Genomic DNA, 17,658 nt, shown 5'->3' with positions numbered 1-17,658 from the left:
ATCTTTATAATTTCGACTTTGTATTGGTATCTCAATTTATTGAGAAATTCTTGCACATACATGAGGACTTATTATCGATCAGTTTTTCAACAAAGTTTCATCATTTCACATTTATCAAAGGCTTTCGTATATTGTATGAAATTCGTGCGTTTTGTGCCTTTAGATGGACATTGCGATACTTGAAAAATCGGGAATTAAAGATTTACTCTTGCTATCGTATGTTTGTTAAAAATGTATGTTTTTAAAATTCCGCACGAAAGCTTCACTCATTTAAAAGCAATACTTGCCTTATTGAGATACAAATGAAAAGCATACTTTGCATATCAACGTGAAAATAATCAATCTGTGTCAGAAATGATCGAAAAATCTCGGGCCACGTGTTATTGCTGTTTCTTCTTGGAATTTATTTCTTATGAATCTCTTCCAGAATTTTGTCAAATTAAGTTTTATCGGTTTTTACGTAAACTGAGATTTGCAGAAGAATGTAGCGCCAAATCCATATTTTCGCAATTGCGAATTGCGAATTCGAGAAATGTCAGTCATCTCGTATCGATGACACATTCTATCTGTTCTGAGGATATTTACACCGCGTGTGTGAGAAACGGCACGTAACCAGCTGTCTTAATCATAAATACACTAATTTACTCAGCTTAACGTATAATGCATGTATAATAAGTTATCGGGCAAAGTGACGGTATGAGTAAACCATTATTTCGCAGTTCAAATCGATCTTTTCTCTCACGGTACGGTTCGTGTAACAATGCGAAAATGAGACCACGCGACAATTATGCAATACAATTCGATATTCTGCCTATCTGTCCACGTAGCAATTATCGCTTTTAGTTCATAAAAACTCAGGAGAATCTCTAGGAAGCGGAAGAAAGCGAGAAGCTTCCGGCAGATCGAATTAATCGCGCTAATTAAGATTTTCTTTCTTTCTGTTTCTTCTGTCCGTTTCTTCAGTTCTGTTGGAATCGTCACGACTGCACGTCGTCGTGATCATGATCGTTGGCGTTACGTAATTCTCAACTCGGGGAACGATTCTCGTCAATTTTACCGCGACACTAGTCATTATCCAATTTCAGCGGTCGTCGAACCTCTCGCGCCGTTGAAAATCAGGCGCGTTTGTTCACCCGACGAGGGCCGATTTTCGTATTTTGACACGCGGATTCCACACCTGGACGCGGTGATCCGCGGAGGCGGGAAAGGGGTGCAAAGGGGCGTTTCGATTGCGTTCGACTCGAATACGAGAATCGTGTGTGCGTAATTCCGCGTGTGTAGTTACGACCTTCGTGCGAGTATTGCTACCGTGCGCGGGTAGCGTAATCGACTGCGTTTTCCTTTGATATGCAAATAAAGCTGCATGGCAATTCAAATTGTAGCCATATTCCGGTACACGACTATGCGCCGACTTTTGTGCCTCACGGCAGGCGCGATAACGCAGCTTTATTAGATCCCACTGCGCAGTTGCGTGCTGTAGGAAATAATAATCCCGCACATTTCTCCGATATTAATGTGAAAACCGACTAATGGGAGCGGACCAATCTCCGAACGAGACGAGGGAATTTTCCCTGCCGGCGTGATCGGCGTAATTCGCGATCGCAACTCGACTCTCGAAATAAATGTGAGCAAAACGGTTGTCGAAATTAATGGTCCTCCCTATCGAAGTGTATGATTAACACGTGGAACGTACACGCGCGAGTGGCGATGATCGCGTTTGGAACACGCGAGTTCATCATGCTCTACGTAACATAAGTGGACACGCGAAAGAAATCGCCATCGCTTACTCGCTCGAAACGGCGTGCGGAATGACAATTTTCGATGCTCTACTACAAGACTGCTCTGCCACGGCGCGCGGGGACATCGGGCGTAATTAATATACGCTCGCACACGCATGCACACGATCAAATCGAATATCATTAGCGCTTAGTCGGTGTCCGGGGTGAACATTCCATCGGCGTTCGTGGCATCGCGTGCACGCGTGACTGTTGCATTTGCAGGTGCGAGGTGTCACCGGCCAATGAGGTCGTCGATCGTTCACTGTCCGAGCGAGCGTTTTCACGCACGCCCGACTCCGCGAGATCGGGGCTAATGTATCTTGGCAAGAAGTTGAAAAAAATCATGCTTATGAAGTGCTAGAGACTGCTATTGACATGCATTCGCTAGTAGCGTGCGCGTCCAATAATACATGTTGAACATTAATTTCTGCTTAATGGGGAATCAAAATCAAAGTGCATGTGATCGGATTGGGGTTTAATAAAAATTTGTGCGAACTGGATGAATTATAAAGTTTCGTTTCCCAAATTATTGTTTAAACGGATCTTTTTAAGAAAAGTTTTACTTAGGGTCATAGTCTCCTTAATTAGTCGGCACTTAAAACTGATATCTTGGAAAAATCACGAATAAATATGATGTTTCATCAAGCTTCGCTGATGAAACGGTAGTTTCGTTTTTCTAACATAATATTCTTATGACAAATTTCTTAATGTGCTTTAATCAGATTAATATATTAATATATTTCCGTATCAATTTTCCTTTCTTTCTTATATTTATAATAAAACACTCTTCTATTGTCGTTCCTCGTCCTTCGTATAAACAGTCTGAAGTGTGCGTGCCTTAACACGATGCGGTACTCGAGTGAACACCATGAGACCCGGTTATCCGCTTTTATATGCACTTTTATGTGCGCGGTAGAGTCATTATGGGAGTGTAGGGAACGAGACGCACATACTTCATACGTTTTGCATAAATTACAGTTTCTTAATGTACTTCTAATGTTCTCGAGCGAATGGTTCCTCCTAACTGCACGAACGACAAGTCAATACTTTTAGCTCGATCGCGATGACGTTATTACCGTGTCCTTCGGAGATTACGGAGTGCCTGCACCGTTACCATCGCGTGCATGATATTTTATTTTACCATTAATATTAATGATATAAGTGTGTCAAGTTTTAAAAGTCAGATGCGACTTTTCGTGATTTAAAGTAAACAATGTTTGACGGGAATAACTTTGCTCGTCATTTCGCAACGGCGTCTGTTTTCAATCGCGAGCTCGAAGTTCGGGATTGCTACGTGAGAGAAGGAGACGGCACGCACGAGGGACTGAGAAAGAGAGACCGGTTCTGAACTTTCGAACTCGGAATCGGTTCGAACTGGCTGCGTGCCTGCGTGCTCGGAAGCCATTATGCCGATCTAATGTCAATGCGGGAATAACTTTGCTCGTGGTTGCGCAACGATTTGTTTTCGCCTGTCGGTTCGGGCTGCGAATTGCCGAGCATGACGACGGAGAGGGAGAATTCAGCTTTGCGTTGCCGAATTCGCAGCTCTGTCCTCGACTGGTTCGAGAACCGTCAACTTCGCTCATTACGCGCTTCTACGTGTCCGTTTCGCTGATCTTTAGTCGACAATTAATGGTCGATCGAAATAGTCGGGGGATAATTCCATTCACGATTACGCAACGATTTGTTTTTGCATGCAGGGCGGAATTGTTTGCCACACGACAGGAAGACAAATAGACTGACTCGTGTCTTCATGCACGTAGCATTAGTTCGGTACCATGCAGGCGCGCTGTTTTTTTTTCTAGAGAGATTAAGAAAATATCTGTGTCACACCCGCGGCAATCGGTCGTCACGCCAAGCCGCTTGCCAGATATCCGTTGTAAACAGGATGGAATTCGCATGCATATTCAAGTTGATGCCACGCATGACGGGAAGATTGAGGTCGGACTTGATCTTCGTCCAACGATTTCAGGTCGCAAGAGAGTAAAAGCGCCCTCACGATTTTCGGTGAAAGTGCGGACGGAGGAGGATCCTCGCGGAGGATCGCGATCAATTGGGTTAACGAGAGCGTGATCGTCATTCTTGGCTCCAAAGCGGCGCGATCAATCAGACTGATAGTGAAAACGGAGGAAACATCGCACCAGGGTAATGTTCGGCACGATGAAATTGATGCTCATTACTTTTTAACGATCTTGTGATGATGTGCGAATAGTCGTAATTAAATGGATAGCATCATTTTCTGATAATATCGCTATCAGCTGCGAAGATAGTACGATTTATACGCAAACGTCGCTTTTAATAGCTTCATGATGGCGGATAAATATTCAGTTAAATGAATAATTACCTTCTGACAATTTATGCGCGTTTGTACTTTTAATAATATTCCATACTTAAGTTTCTATTTTCATATGTTAAGAGGCTTGGAGTCATTTTTTTCATTATCCAGAATAATAATTTTTTCAGAAATTCGTATCACGATTAAATTAATAGTAATTAAGAGTAATTCAAAAGCAGAAAGGCTACTTGATACTTGTGCGAGGGAATATAATTCTGCAATTATTCCGTTCAGATATACATACATATGTGTAGTTGACATTTGAAATGATTTGCATAAAATATGTGTCATCAGATAGCCGTTCGTTTAGCATGGTAGACAGTTGCTAATGTGCGGAGACTACGGTTTCCGGTCGCGGTATCGAAACTCGGCCGTCGTGGTGGATCTGTCGTCCATCGTCAAAGTTCTCGCTTTCGCACATTATGTGCAAATTTGCACGCACCGGCCCACGCGCGAGACACGCTCGTCTTCGGTCGTTCACAATGCCATCATTTACAATTTGCACGGTCGTGCTCGTCGTGTAACGAACCAAACGAGGTTCGCGTACAGTGCCGCTCAAAAAACCCCTCACAATCCAGTATGAGCCCTTCTGACTTTGTCTTTGAAAAAGGATTTTAAGCACAATATAGACGGTGATTTTAAATCTCTCAATCTTTTCTTTCTGATCGTACGTAGCAATTTTCTGAATCGGAGATGGTTTGCTTTAATTAATTTTAATTATATCTCTAATTATATTTTACTCAACTTCTCTGTTTTTGCGCGTGTTTCTTTTTATGACTCTTACAAGATACGTTACGAGTAATCGCCTTATGAGGGAACGTAATCTTTTCTCTTGCGTAACTTGAGAATTGTCCGTTTGTAGAAATTTGGAATGTTACGTTAGAATCCTCGCGAGAATGTTTATGCGAAATTTAATATTACGGAAACGCGATATTCCACGTTGCAGATAATATCACGTCAGGGATCCTCGCGTTACCGTTGGTGATCAGCGTCCCTGAACGACGCTGTACGTACGTACAGTACGTTAATTCCGTAATGACTGGCGGACGTGTGTCGCACGCATACGCGCGCACAATCAGCTACATGACCGAGCTTGGTAAACAACAGTGGTTGCCAAATCGCAGCTATTAATAAAATGGAAAATCATTTGCGTAATGAAACATGCACGTTGGACCGACTGGACCTACGAAATCTTGCAAATGCTACGTTCGACATCGCGTGCATTTCGGCGACACCGCGCGTCTTGCCTCGCGCGGAAGCTCAACGATGAAACGAAGCGTTAAGCACACGGAATGGCTAATTGGAACTTAATTTCTCATGGTACATGCTATAAGCGCGCGAGTAACCCAGAAAAACATTTATCTACAACGACAGCCATAACAGATACGTTTACGCCTTGATTTGCTAATTGGTTCTGCAGGGATGTATGCGTTATGTCTCTTGCGAGTCTTTCAAGTTTCGCGTTTGACTCTTCGAATTGTACTACGCTTGCGGAATCCCCTTGTTTCTCCTCCTGTGAAAATTCGTCAACGAAAATCGCGCTAAAGTCCGAGCTTTAATTTAAATAAGCGTTTATCTAGAACGACAATCATATAACGGATACGATTCTGGATAATCACTGCTTCAAGAGCTTTATATGTTACAGTTCTCGATGAATTTTTCTTCAATGTTATCTCCGGTTTTTCGAATATTCATTTTAATTCGCTATGAATAAAAGTTAATCTCGGTAAAAACGTATTCTGCTTGAAATATGATTTTAATTGTTAATGGTGTTATAGTTTTACAGATTCAATTTGACGCAAAATTTAATTAGTGTAGATTTTCAATTCAATTAGCGTAGAGTTTTGTGTCACTTGTATATTATTTGAATTTAAAATAATGGTGATTTAAAATGAATATAGATTAAAAAATATATATATCGTGTGACAAACTCGGCAATTGTAATATAAAATTAAAGTTATTAATTCATACGTTTTAATTTGTATATATAAATATCAATAAAAATCTTAATATAAAGATTTGAAGAACTGAGGGGAATCTTTCGATAAGTCAATGATTTCCGATATCACAAGCTGTGCTATGTCTACGGATGCAAATAGGTTAACATGATAATTTAAATAAAACCTCCTATAGAGCGGTCGTTAACCCTTCCAGTGTAAAGAGAAAGAGTCCGAGTTAAAGCAGACTCTCTTGGCAAGAATGACGTGGATCGCACGTCATGGTGCATACCTGGAAAGATAATTTACAGTGACGCACGCAACGTGGATGAAAAAAATCCGCGCGTATTGCAGTTATGATTCATTCACGACATAGACACGTTGTTGCGATACTTATATAGTTACGTTACGTTTGAACGAGAAGGAGATACTGATTTTTACAAACTTCCGACATTGATATCTTTATTTTGAGAATCAGTGAAACGTCAAACGTCATAAAACGTCATTGTTTATCACGTCTTGCTATTCGTCCGCGCGCGTAAATTGTAAATTTCTTTCCAGCCGAGAGGCATAATGGACATGCTGATTACGTTAATTATCCCGCGCAGTCGCGCGGGATTCCCCTTTTTACGCCCACTAGGTGTACAAATGACACGGATGGCGCAAAATTGGACGATTAGGGACAAGTCCGTACTGCAGGCCGAAAGCAGCGGATTAAATGAAGCCGCGGATTGACCCGTAGCTTGACTCGCTCGGATAACGTCATTAAGCCAGCGGCGATAAATGCGTGCGGGCCTGCGTACGGGATCGCGTTCAATTAACGTTTCTCCATAATCCGCGAGCGTAGTTTGTCCATTAATAAATACGCTCGCGGATCGGCTCGTGTGCAGTCCTTCGACAGATAAATAATGTAACCGATGCGGGTTACGAGATCGAAGCCCGGTGTGTGCGTATGCACGAATACGCACACGCACGCACGTCTGTACGTGCGTCAGGTGCATCGCATACGCACCGCGTGGACTCGGTGTGATTTATGTGTGATTTACATATAGCAATTAACCCTTTGCGCTCTCGTAGCAGGCGCGACGACCGGAATTTATGAGCCGTAGGGGCGCATTACAAGGGACCTGCGAATCAAAGAGCGACCGCCTCGCGTCGCGGTCGAAAGGGAATCAATCGATTATCCGCGACACGATTTCGAGTGTCCGACCGTATGTCGAATTTTCGTCGCGCCTTTTTACGCAGTTTCCTGGATGACGCGAGATTTGCCGCGAGATGTTGAATTCGATCAGAATTCGGAATCAGAACTGCGGTGACGTGGCTGCAGAGCATTCTCGCAGCCGCATTTGTTTCAATTTTAGCGGATATATCGATATCAATGATCATGTCTCTCGGGTGTTTTTATTGGAGCAGTTCACGAGTTCATGTCGTATTTACCAAGTATTTTCTCTCCTGATCAATTTCTGACGCAGATGAACCGCATGATTCTCCTGCTAAGAACAACAAATTATTGACAACAAAAGTTGTATAAGTGATTAATTCGAGTCGTGTTTGTTCGTCTCATTACGAAATTTGCTCATCAATGCTTAATCAAGCTTAATCGAGATTAATTGGATCGATGCAATCGTGAACTTAAAATCCAAATACAGGAACTTACTAATGAATGCGTTAATGCCTTTCTGTATGAAAGGCTTCGGTGAGCTCTCCCAATGAAATCGATGTTGATCACATTGTCCTTGATCTATAAAGATATTAAAAATCAACCGTATTGAAAATAACTACATGACGTCAGATTGAACCACTGGTACCACGCCGACAAACATCTCGCGGAGTGTTTGGCGGTTAGTAGCCGATCATTATCTCGATTGCTCATGTAACGAGACACATTAGTCATCCCGGCCAACAATAATTCTTGAGGAAAGTGATACGACCTTCGGACGCTGTTATCGTCCGCAAATTTCGACTTTAAAATCCAGACTGCCTCGCGTGCGCGGATCTTAATCAGCAGCTATCAGTCGTACCGCTTGTCACCGACGATCATTTGTAATATTAAAATGAGATCATGGATAATATCGCGACAAACGTGCAGTTACTGTGGATTTCAAGATTCCACGATATAGTATCCGGTCTACTTCTGCGATGGATCCGCTAAGTGAGACGTTCACGCTTGCGCGATCGTCTTATCACGCATACCATAAATCGATCAAATATTGCCGCGTGTTGCTGATTAGTATTCCTCCAACAAGCAATTCTGCGTCCTTGAATTTCGCACAAATGAGTCGAGCAGAGAGAGGAGGCAGTGCTTGCCGCCGAATCTCGTTCATTCACATGACGCGTGTTCATATTCATATTGAAGATATGCTGTTGCTTCTCAACTCGAGTCTACATAAAAAGAGAAATAACTTTTGTTTTTTAAATATTTCGCAAATAATGCTATTTTTAGCGACTTTTATATTCTCATGAATATGCAAACGTGCTATTTTTGTACATCGCACGCTATTATTTCCTTCCTACTTTGTTTCTTCACGTTGAAAAACAGACATTACGGAATTCCACGAAAATCAGAGATATTTCATTTCCGGCATTATGTCTCGCTTCAGCGAGATTTCGGGAATCGCACCCTCGCCTCGTGCTGTGTGTACCTTGGCGCGTTTATTTATAATACCGTAAACTTTATGAGGTTGCTTCTCTCTTCACGACCATAAGTGCGATTCGTAATACGCGCGGCGTCCGCAATGAATCACACATAAAGCGGCCGAGCGATTCTGTAAAGCAAGATAAACACGATCACAGTCATCACCGGCGATAATGTAAAGCGACGACGAGTTCACCGCGCCGAGAAGATAAACTTTCGGTCTCCATCTTTGCCTCTTTCCCGTTTTCGCGCTTCTTCCCGTAGGATGAGACATATGGCTGTTGATATCGCAATTTTCGCAAATATTCTCGTTTGTTATTATTTTAATCAAACCAGCACACATACTCGTTTTTAAATTAAGATTGTCGTTTCTCTGTATATTATTTCAGAATTGTATTTCGTGAGAGAATAAAAATCAAATGTCTCGTCAATTTACATCGAATATCCGTGTCTCTGATTAAAAATAAAGACTAAGTTTTCAGTTTTGTTAAAATTTATTTGAAAATACCACGCATCAATCTCATGCAGAGCTCCGTGCGTATAATCTCGTGTACAAATCCTATATAACAGTCGTTTCGAAAGTCTGACCGCTGAATCAACGTTGTACGACGCCGACATTCCTTCTGTTTTCGGAGCCCCTCGAGCGGCGCCAAAGTGCTAGAAGCAGAACGTGTCTCTTGGCGCCGGAGATCGCGTACGCGTGAGATCGCGCAATCTAGCAGGCACGTCGCATGTGCGGTACGAGCGAGCAGAGCGGTGCGGTGCGGAGCGGAGATATGAGAGAAAGAAGCGTCGCTAGGCGAAAACAGACACGGAACTTTTAATATCCGGTTTTGTGAGATGAGTCAAGGCCAAGTCGCCACGTTCTACTCTTCGTCGAGGCCGTTAAACGGCGACATAAAGAAAGTAGCAATAACGGATTGGCGCGAGGTCGCGAAACCAGCGAAGCCAATTTCGGCATGGCAAACGCGAGCGTGCGAGGAGAATCATTTGCTTACACGTCGGCGTTAACATTGCTCAAGCTGTACGCGCGAATGCTAGGCGATTGCCGATTAACGTTTATGATAAACTGACGATTGTGCTGGGTACCCGTGTAAAAACATTTATAGGGTCCTAAGTAGGACCCGATTAATTATGCCGTGGTGTCTCGTCCGGATGGATAAAGAACCATGTAGTCATGCTGTGCTGACTGCATATCCAACAGAGTTTTAAAAACCATAAATAAAATGGAAAAACGGGGCCCTTCAGTCCCGTCGCGCTGCGCGCGCACGTAACCTCATTGTGTTTTCTGTTCTTGCAGAGTCCACAGAGTTCGTTGTATTGTGTGTTTTTTCTTTCCTTTTTCTTCGTTCATCGCCTTCGCATTGACCATGTCAGTCATCAGAGGCGACGCCCGCTGTTTTTCATCAGGGAATTGCACGCATACGTATCGGGAGCGACCCCGTGAGCGTCAGCGGATTACGTCCGCGATCCTAACCTCTCTCGAGGTTCGCCCGGTATTTATCATATTATCTATTATTAATTAGTGCTTGTTCACTAATACTGTGCCCATTGTCGCACTGTTATATCGAATGTCGATTTTCATCTGCTGGTTTCGAGTGAGTATTTACGTCATTTTTACTGACAACAGCTACTACTGTTTCCTGTTACCGGTATATATACACATGTATGATTAGTGCAGCAAGGATTAGTGCAGCTTATGGCGCGTAAGGTGCGCACGAGGGTCGCCAAGCGGACTTCTAGTCTCCGCGTCGTTGCTACGAGAGCGACTTCTAACCTCGCAGAACTTCGAGGGAGTCGCCACGTGGAACCTTCGCGGGATCTTTGCGGGATCTTCCGGTTGTACGCCTTGTGGTTGGTTGGTGCAAGCCGTAAGCGAAATTTTTCGCTTATGCAGTGTCGTATCTCCCCGATATCCAGCGAGGTGTCGGAGGATACTCAAAGACCGGCGAGTCTTGTCCCGCATGCGGACTTTACGACACTCTCGAACGGACCCGGCGAGGTATCCGTACCGTTGGCTCCCCGACATCCAGCGAAGTGTCGGAGGATATTGTTAGACCGGCGAGTCTTGCCCCACATGCGGATATTACGACGGACCCGGCGAGGTATCCGTACAGTTGACTCTCCGAACGGAACGTAGACGAGCAGACGGCCCTTGCTGGCCGGGGCAGCGACCTAGGTATGTCTCCTTCCCATCTTGCTCTTTGTAACAAGATGCACGATGAAGGAGGACATAACCGACTGCTCACTTCTACTGTGTTTCGCTTCTCTCTCCCCTTTTCCCTCCCTTTTCAGTGAATGTCTCCCCGTTAGCGTTTGAGGACCTCACACTGTTACCGTCCTCGATCCGGTGGCCAGCGCGACGATCGGGCATGGCTGACCTGCGGAGTTCAGGTCCAGGTCGGCTTCTCTTCAAGAGAACAGCCTCCATCACCGCTACAGCACCGGGATTATCTATCTTCTTGGATGCTATCGCCATCGCGGTATTTTCCCGTCTTCGGGAAGGATTGAGGACTACCCTCTTCGGTGAGAGTGGCTTCTTTCAGCAGTGCAACGCAACCAGACCGGAACAGATCAGGTAATTTCATCAGCTCTCTTATGGCGACTGCTTGGTCTAGTCAAATGACAACCGAGGTCCATTCTGTCCGTGTAGTTTTGAACTATTGGGGCAATGACCTTACGGGGTTCTCAAAGGTCGGATCTCCGTCTCCGGATGTCAACAGACGGAGAAGGCACTGATGAAGCAGACGGATCAGCAAAATTGAAGTATCCGCTTGTTGACGGAATACCTTGTTTCGTCTCTTTCAGACGACGAGGATTGTTTCAGCTTGTCTGCCAGCCTCTACCACCGGCTCCTCTTTTTTGACAACGGTCTTGCTATTCGTGTCGGACCGCCGCCAAGCGCGTTCAGCAGTAAAGCGAGTGACGGGCAATCGGCTGGCCGAGCTGCATCCGATGTTTTTTGTCCCGACAGGCATTCACTTTAGCTTCCTCGACTTCACGAGTGAAATGATCTTCAGGTGACCCCAGTGGATCCATTTTTTCATCCGCAAGCGGCTATCGCTAATGGCTTGCAGAAACGGTTCGAGCGGCACCATCTATTGTGCAGTGTCTCCGAAGATGGCGTGTAATATACCTTACCTTCAGGTTCATCAACCATCCGTCGGGCTTGTATCGCCCGACACGGCTCGACCTTTCTCTCCGTGCAGTGTCACGACGGCAGGGACAAAACAAACAGTCCCTCCGCGTAATGTATCCTCGCATCACCAATCGAGGAAGGATTTTTTCGCAGTGTGCCGCACCAGGACGTCGTCTTCCTGCTCCTGAGTTCGCACCTGACGCTACACCCGGCAGAATCAACGGGTTGTTTGACTGTCTGCACGAATCGAGAGCGAAAGATAACATTTGCTCTCAGATACTCGGCTTACTGACTATGCGAGGTCCTTTTTCCGTATCACCGCTGTTCCGTTCTTATCTGTCGGAGTGGTCTCTGTCCGCGCGGAGAGCCGCTCACTGCATTGCGGATATTTAGCGGTTATGAGCCTTCGCTGATACTTATCACATTTGGCCTGTGAGCTATTGCCTTTTTGCGGAGGAATGCATTTCTTTTTAAAGTTACGTGAACTGAACGCATTCCGGTCTCCATCTTATATATGGAAGATTGACGTACTATAGCCTCAGGATGCTAAATTGTACGACATTGTGCATCTTAAACGCATCTCAGCTGGTATCGTTGCACTCTTCTCTTTCTCTGTTATTAGTAACGAGCTTTATGGTTTTGTCTCGTGGCCTGTCCACGACACCTTCCACTTTTCCTGCGACCGTCTGCCCCCTGGTTAGGGCATTGCGACGGAGGAATTCTCAATCTATCGTATTTTTACACGATTTTCGGCCTTTAGACGCTCTGGAAGAGGTCTATCGACGAAAGATGTCAGCCTTCTTGGATCTATTCTTCTTTTTGGGCGCCAAATGTAGCTTGGGTTGCAGCTACGATTCTATCTACCAATCTGCCAATGATACTGAATGTGTCATGAGATCCTCGGTGCTCTATCCGAGATTTCACACACATAATTGCTTGCTTTTAGCGGTTTACCCTATCCCGTTTATGCAGCTCTATATGACCTGCTTCATTTCAAGACAGCCGAGAGGCAGAAGCTTTTGGTCCTGGAGACTCATTCTCAAACCTATGGCGTGTGGATGTCACCCTCCGGATATCTGAGTTCAGATTACAATCGGATTGGCGTTTTCTCTAACGTTATTTAGTGCGCTGCAGCTCGCTCTGGCTCCGAGGGTCCTCTGTTCTTTGATGTACCTTTAACGAGCTGGCGAGCTCCATAGAAGGTAACCCCCCATGTGAATGGGTTTGGTGCTTCGGATCGGCTGTTCCTAGCACTTTTTACGTTCACGCTCTTGTGCTAATAGTGTGCTATGCTTTAGCGTATTTTGCCGCAGATTTTCAAGTCTGCAATATCACCGGAGATAGACGGAGATGGCGCGCACAGCGCAATACTTACTTTTCTCGTTTTTTTATATTGTCTTCCTCGGCACTGTCATTACAGTCGCCGCATCAGGAGTTCCAGTCATCGATGCTGAGTCACTACTGCCGACTCGGGCGTCCAATCGGGCTGAAACAGCATTTAGTCTTTTCGTCGCAGAGTTGGTTGCATTAATAGCAACCGTGAAACGTTGAGGCTTCCTGGTTCTTCGCCCCTGATTTAGGAGCGATTGCTGTGTTTATCATATCTCGATAGTATGATCTGCCTCAGTTACTGGGAACTCCATAGGACGTTCACCTTCACAGTGTGAAAGCAGATTCGTTTACCCGATATATTTGCCGATTCTTGCACTGTACTCTGCTATTGTATACTCCTTATACTATATCTCTACTTCGATACAGTCCTTCTCGGTTGCCACATGCCCAATAATCTCATTCTATCTGTATCTGCGCCCCTTGGCCAAGTTGACGTCTATCTTCTCTTCTGTCTGTACCGCTGTTACTATGACACTAGTCCTTCTAGCGCCAGGATCCGATCAATATGCTACTCTCTCACAGTCATTATATCTCTGTTTATCGTTCGCTATGGGTCAAGCCATCATTTGGATGCCGGACATTCGGATAACATCAGCCGCCAGTTGCGCGCAACTGCTATCTATTTTTCCCGGTTTTTTCCGTCGTCTGGATCTGTGTATTGTTCCTTTTGCTTGCGCTCTATCTCGACCCCGCCAGGAATCTGCATGCGGTCGATTATATTTCTTTACTCTATCCTGCGTGATAACAACTTATTATTATAAGACTATCATCGCGAACCTTTTGGATTTTGTTTTATCAAGAAATCTTTATGTTTCTTACTCCGAAATTTATGCCTCGTTATGAGGGCTAATTGTTTTGGTTCTTGTCGTTATTTCCGTCTCCCGTTTTTTCGTAAGACATACGGTTGGTTCCGACGTGTGGCACTTATCGGCCCTCCTGTATAACCCGTTCGCTCGTAAGCGGAATATCACTCAATTCGCGGTACTTCCTTGTCGTCCTGACCCGACGATGTCGCTCCGGCAGCACGAAAACGAGCGTGAGCAATGTTTTCGGTTTGTTTCCTTTTTCGTTACCGCAGCTACTTTGCTTGCGGATTGATCGTTCTTCTTATAATATTATTATACTATTTTTATACCAGTCTCAGGAGTCTCCTATCGTAGATTGGTTATGACCCTTATTTGTCTGTTGCTGTTCTAATTCCTTTGGTTGGTTTTTTGCGCCCACAGGTGCGCCCAGTTCCTTTCTTTGGAGGATGTACAGACTTTATAATGTACCTGCTTCCTTGGATTTTGTACCAAGTGTTATGTTAATTTGGTACTTCTCGGCAAATCGCGCTTTGAACAACTACATAGTTCTTTATCCATCCGGACGAGACACCACGGCATAATTGTATAATTAAACGAACTTACCTGTAAGTGAAGTTCGATTATAATTATGCCTGGTGTCTCGTCCGGATGGACTTTCCCCGCCCAAAGCCTTTGGCTTCTTCCCTCCCTCTATATTAGGCGATTTGCCTCGCAACTTTGAAATAATGAGGTTACGTGCGCGCGCAGCGCCGCGGGCCGTGCGCAGCGCGACGGGCTGAAGGGCCCCGTTTTTCCATTTTATTTATGGTTTTTAAAACTCTGTTGGATATGCAGTCAGCACAGCATGACTACATGGTTCTTTATCCATCCAGACGAGACACCAGGCATAATTATAATCGAACTTCACTTACAGGTAAGTTCGTTTAATTATACAATTTTCCTCAATATTAATATGGCCCTAGAATGGTATGTAACAAATATTTTTTCGGGACCTTATAAGGAAATAATAAAAAATATAATATCTAATCGGGCCACGATGTGGCAATGATAGGGCATCCCTTTTTAGGACATCCCTATTTATCCCTTATAGGGGCCTTTACTTTCATATTAGGCCCTAACAATTTTCTGCACGGGTAATAGCCAAAAATGCAACATTCTGAAACGTATTGATGTTAATTTAATATGAATCCCATGTAACGCGACGCACGTCGAGTTCGCCTTGTAAGAAATGCAGACTTGACGATCATATGATCAGATGGCTACTCACAAACGGCAAACAAACGAAAATGCGCTAAACTCCACGTTCTTGAAACTTTAACACATTCACCGCTATGACGGTCAGCTCTCTATTTGTACCACGACGGTCATCAGTGACTGATGATGTGCGATTTAGACATATGGATAGTGTCACGCAATATTTACATTTCCACAAGAGATAAACGATGGTTTAATTACAAAAACACATCATTGCATTTGTAAGAAGCTTGACATTTTTATTTATTAAAAGTTATGGAGATTGCTATATATCGACACATTATATAAAGTTTATTTCAGCTTTCGCCAAGAAAGGGACTTGGTTTACAATTCCACTTAACCACTCATCCGTCCATACCTTTTCTGTTTACACACACACCGTTACTCTTAACTTATCCGCTGATATCTTTCGCTATACACTACTATAAATATAAATAATATACGGTCAAATATTAAATACTATGTTTCCTTATTTGTACATTAATTTACCCTATTCTGTCAAATAAATAACGGTATAACGAATAACAAAAAACATTAATCCTTACATCAAATATCATAATGTCGCATTAATCAGGTACAAAAAATACGCCTTACATATCTAAAATACCTAAATATATTCACACCTACCTATTTACAATGAAACCTTTTCCTATATAATTTACCAATATACTAAAATAAATATACTACTCTAAACTAAACTCAACGAGACACCCTTCCTTCTTCCAATTTCCTCTTTTTTATCCTGATTCTAATCTCCTTTTCTCTCCACAGCCTCTTTAAAACCCCTCTTTTTTCCTCCCATAGCTTATATATCGACATATTGTCGACGGTTATCGACGGTGGAGCTTAATACTCCAGTTGGCGTAAACGGAAAGTTAGCTAAATTACTCTTGGCGGCGAACATGTTAATCGATCCTTGCGAGTTCCTCATATAGAAATGACAGAAATCTTGGCGTTTACCTCCACGCGCATTCATCGCGCGTCTATAAAAATGCCGATCACGTGCTGCATGTCGACATAACATTTATTTTCGTGCTTCACAGTCATGCCATCGTATTTATCTATTTTTGCGTTGCGCAAATAGCCAGGAGGAAAAACAATGCGCAGCGGCTGAAAGACGAATTCGCCGGGTGGATGGAACAAATGGGGGCTCGCCCGTAGCGTGGCGGACGTAATTATCGTTAAATTATATTGTCATACTTTATAACGGCCGTAAAACATTATTCCCGACTCCTGGTTATTATTCCAGGATTAATACGCGCGTCTCCCCGTCTGGGAGCAAGTTGGTCCCGCCTTCGTTCCTCTTCCGGATACCAGTTTCTGGCTGGCCGATATTTTTGTAGTCACCACCTGTTATCTCCACGCTTATTACTTATCGCTTATTACAGTTGATAATCTGTTGTTACTGCCGTGGGTCATTGTCCTGGGGCATAATGAAACGCCACTGTTCCGCTTTCGTCCTATCGTTTCCGGAGCAATTGTTCGACATCCGTGTTCAATATTCCACTCCATCGCGCGTTTCAAGAACGTCTGTTATCTCGATAGTGGGTCTCGGTTATAAGACAGATTATTGTGTCAACAGTGCAGCAGATTAAAAGGCGTTCCTCTCTGACGAATTACGAAATTATGACATTTCGAACGATTATCAAAATGTTGCGTAATATAAAGAGCCGGGAAATATCTCGAGAAAAATTGGAACCACAAAATTTTTCAATTATTTCCAGCGCAAAAAGCGTTTTGCTATTATATCTGCCATAAATCTGGCATAAACTTACAAATCCGTCTTCTTACATCGTGAAATTGTAAAATGGTGTAAAGAAAAATATAATAGCTACTGCTACTGCTTGAAATATTATCAGAGGTCTCTTATAGATTTTATGATTGACTGATTTTTAAGTTTGATGCTTGACAAGTCATTTTAGTAATTTAGTGCTCTTCAATCTTGCTTGAATCTATTTTTTTTCGCAGGGTTATTTTTACGCAGGCAATTTCGAAATAAGATTGATTTATATACCGTCACTGATTTACGTTGTTTCACGATGTTTACATAGCGGGAGATGAAATTACGTTAAGAGAAGAATTATGGAAAAGAAGCAAAGTCACATTTACGCACACGCGCGGCGACGATACGTGGAATCCATTCTGATTTCCGCCAATGCCAGAAATCGGGAACCGTTTCGCAGATGGTGCCTGGCCGGTGATTCTCCAAATAATTTTCGTTGGAACACGGCGCCACGTGGCATATGCCCCTTTAACATCGCCACGGAAATAGCTCTGTTAAAAAACAGTCACGGATAAACTCGAACAAAGCGCTGGTTGCTCCAGAGACTACAGTGAATCGAGATCTGTTCATACGAGAATTAATGTTCTTGTCATTATACC

At 43.7% G+C, this 17,658-nt stretch overlaps 1 protein-coding gene across 1 annotated transcript in view; it reads left to right on the top strand.

Moving 5' to 3' along the window:
- The window catches only part of LOC105275432 (sestrin homolog), a 178,977-nt gene that overhangs the window by 64,082 nt on the left and 97,237 nt on the right, over positions 1-17,658 (top strand). The window lies entirely within an intron of this gene.

Source organism: Ooceraea biroi, chromosome 3, assembly GCF_003672135.1.
Source record: "Ooceraea biroi isolate clonal line C1 chromosome 3, Obir_v5.4, whole genome shotgun sequence".
Taxonomy (NCBI): Eukaryota; Metazoa; Arthropoda; class Insecta; order Hymenoptera; family Formicidae; genus Ooceraea; species Ooceraea biroi.
The sequence above is the reverse complement of the archived record's forward strand: the minus strand, read 5'-3'. Positions and strand labels throughout refer to the sequence as shown.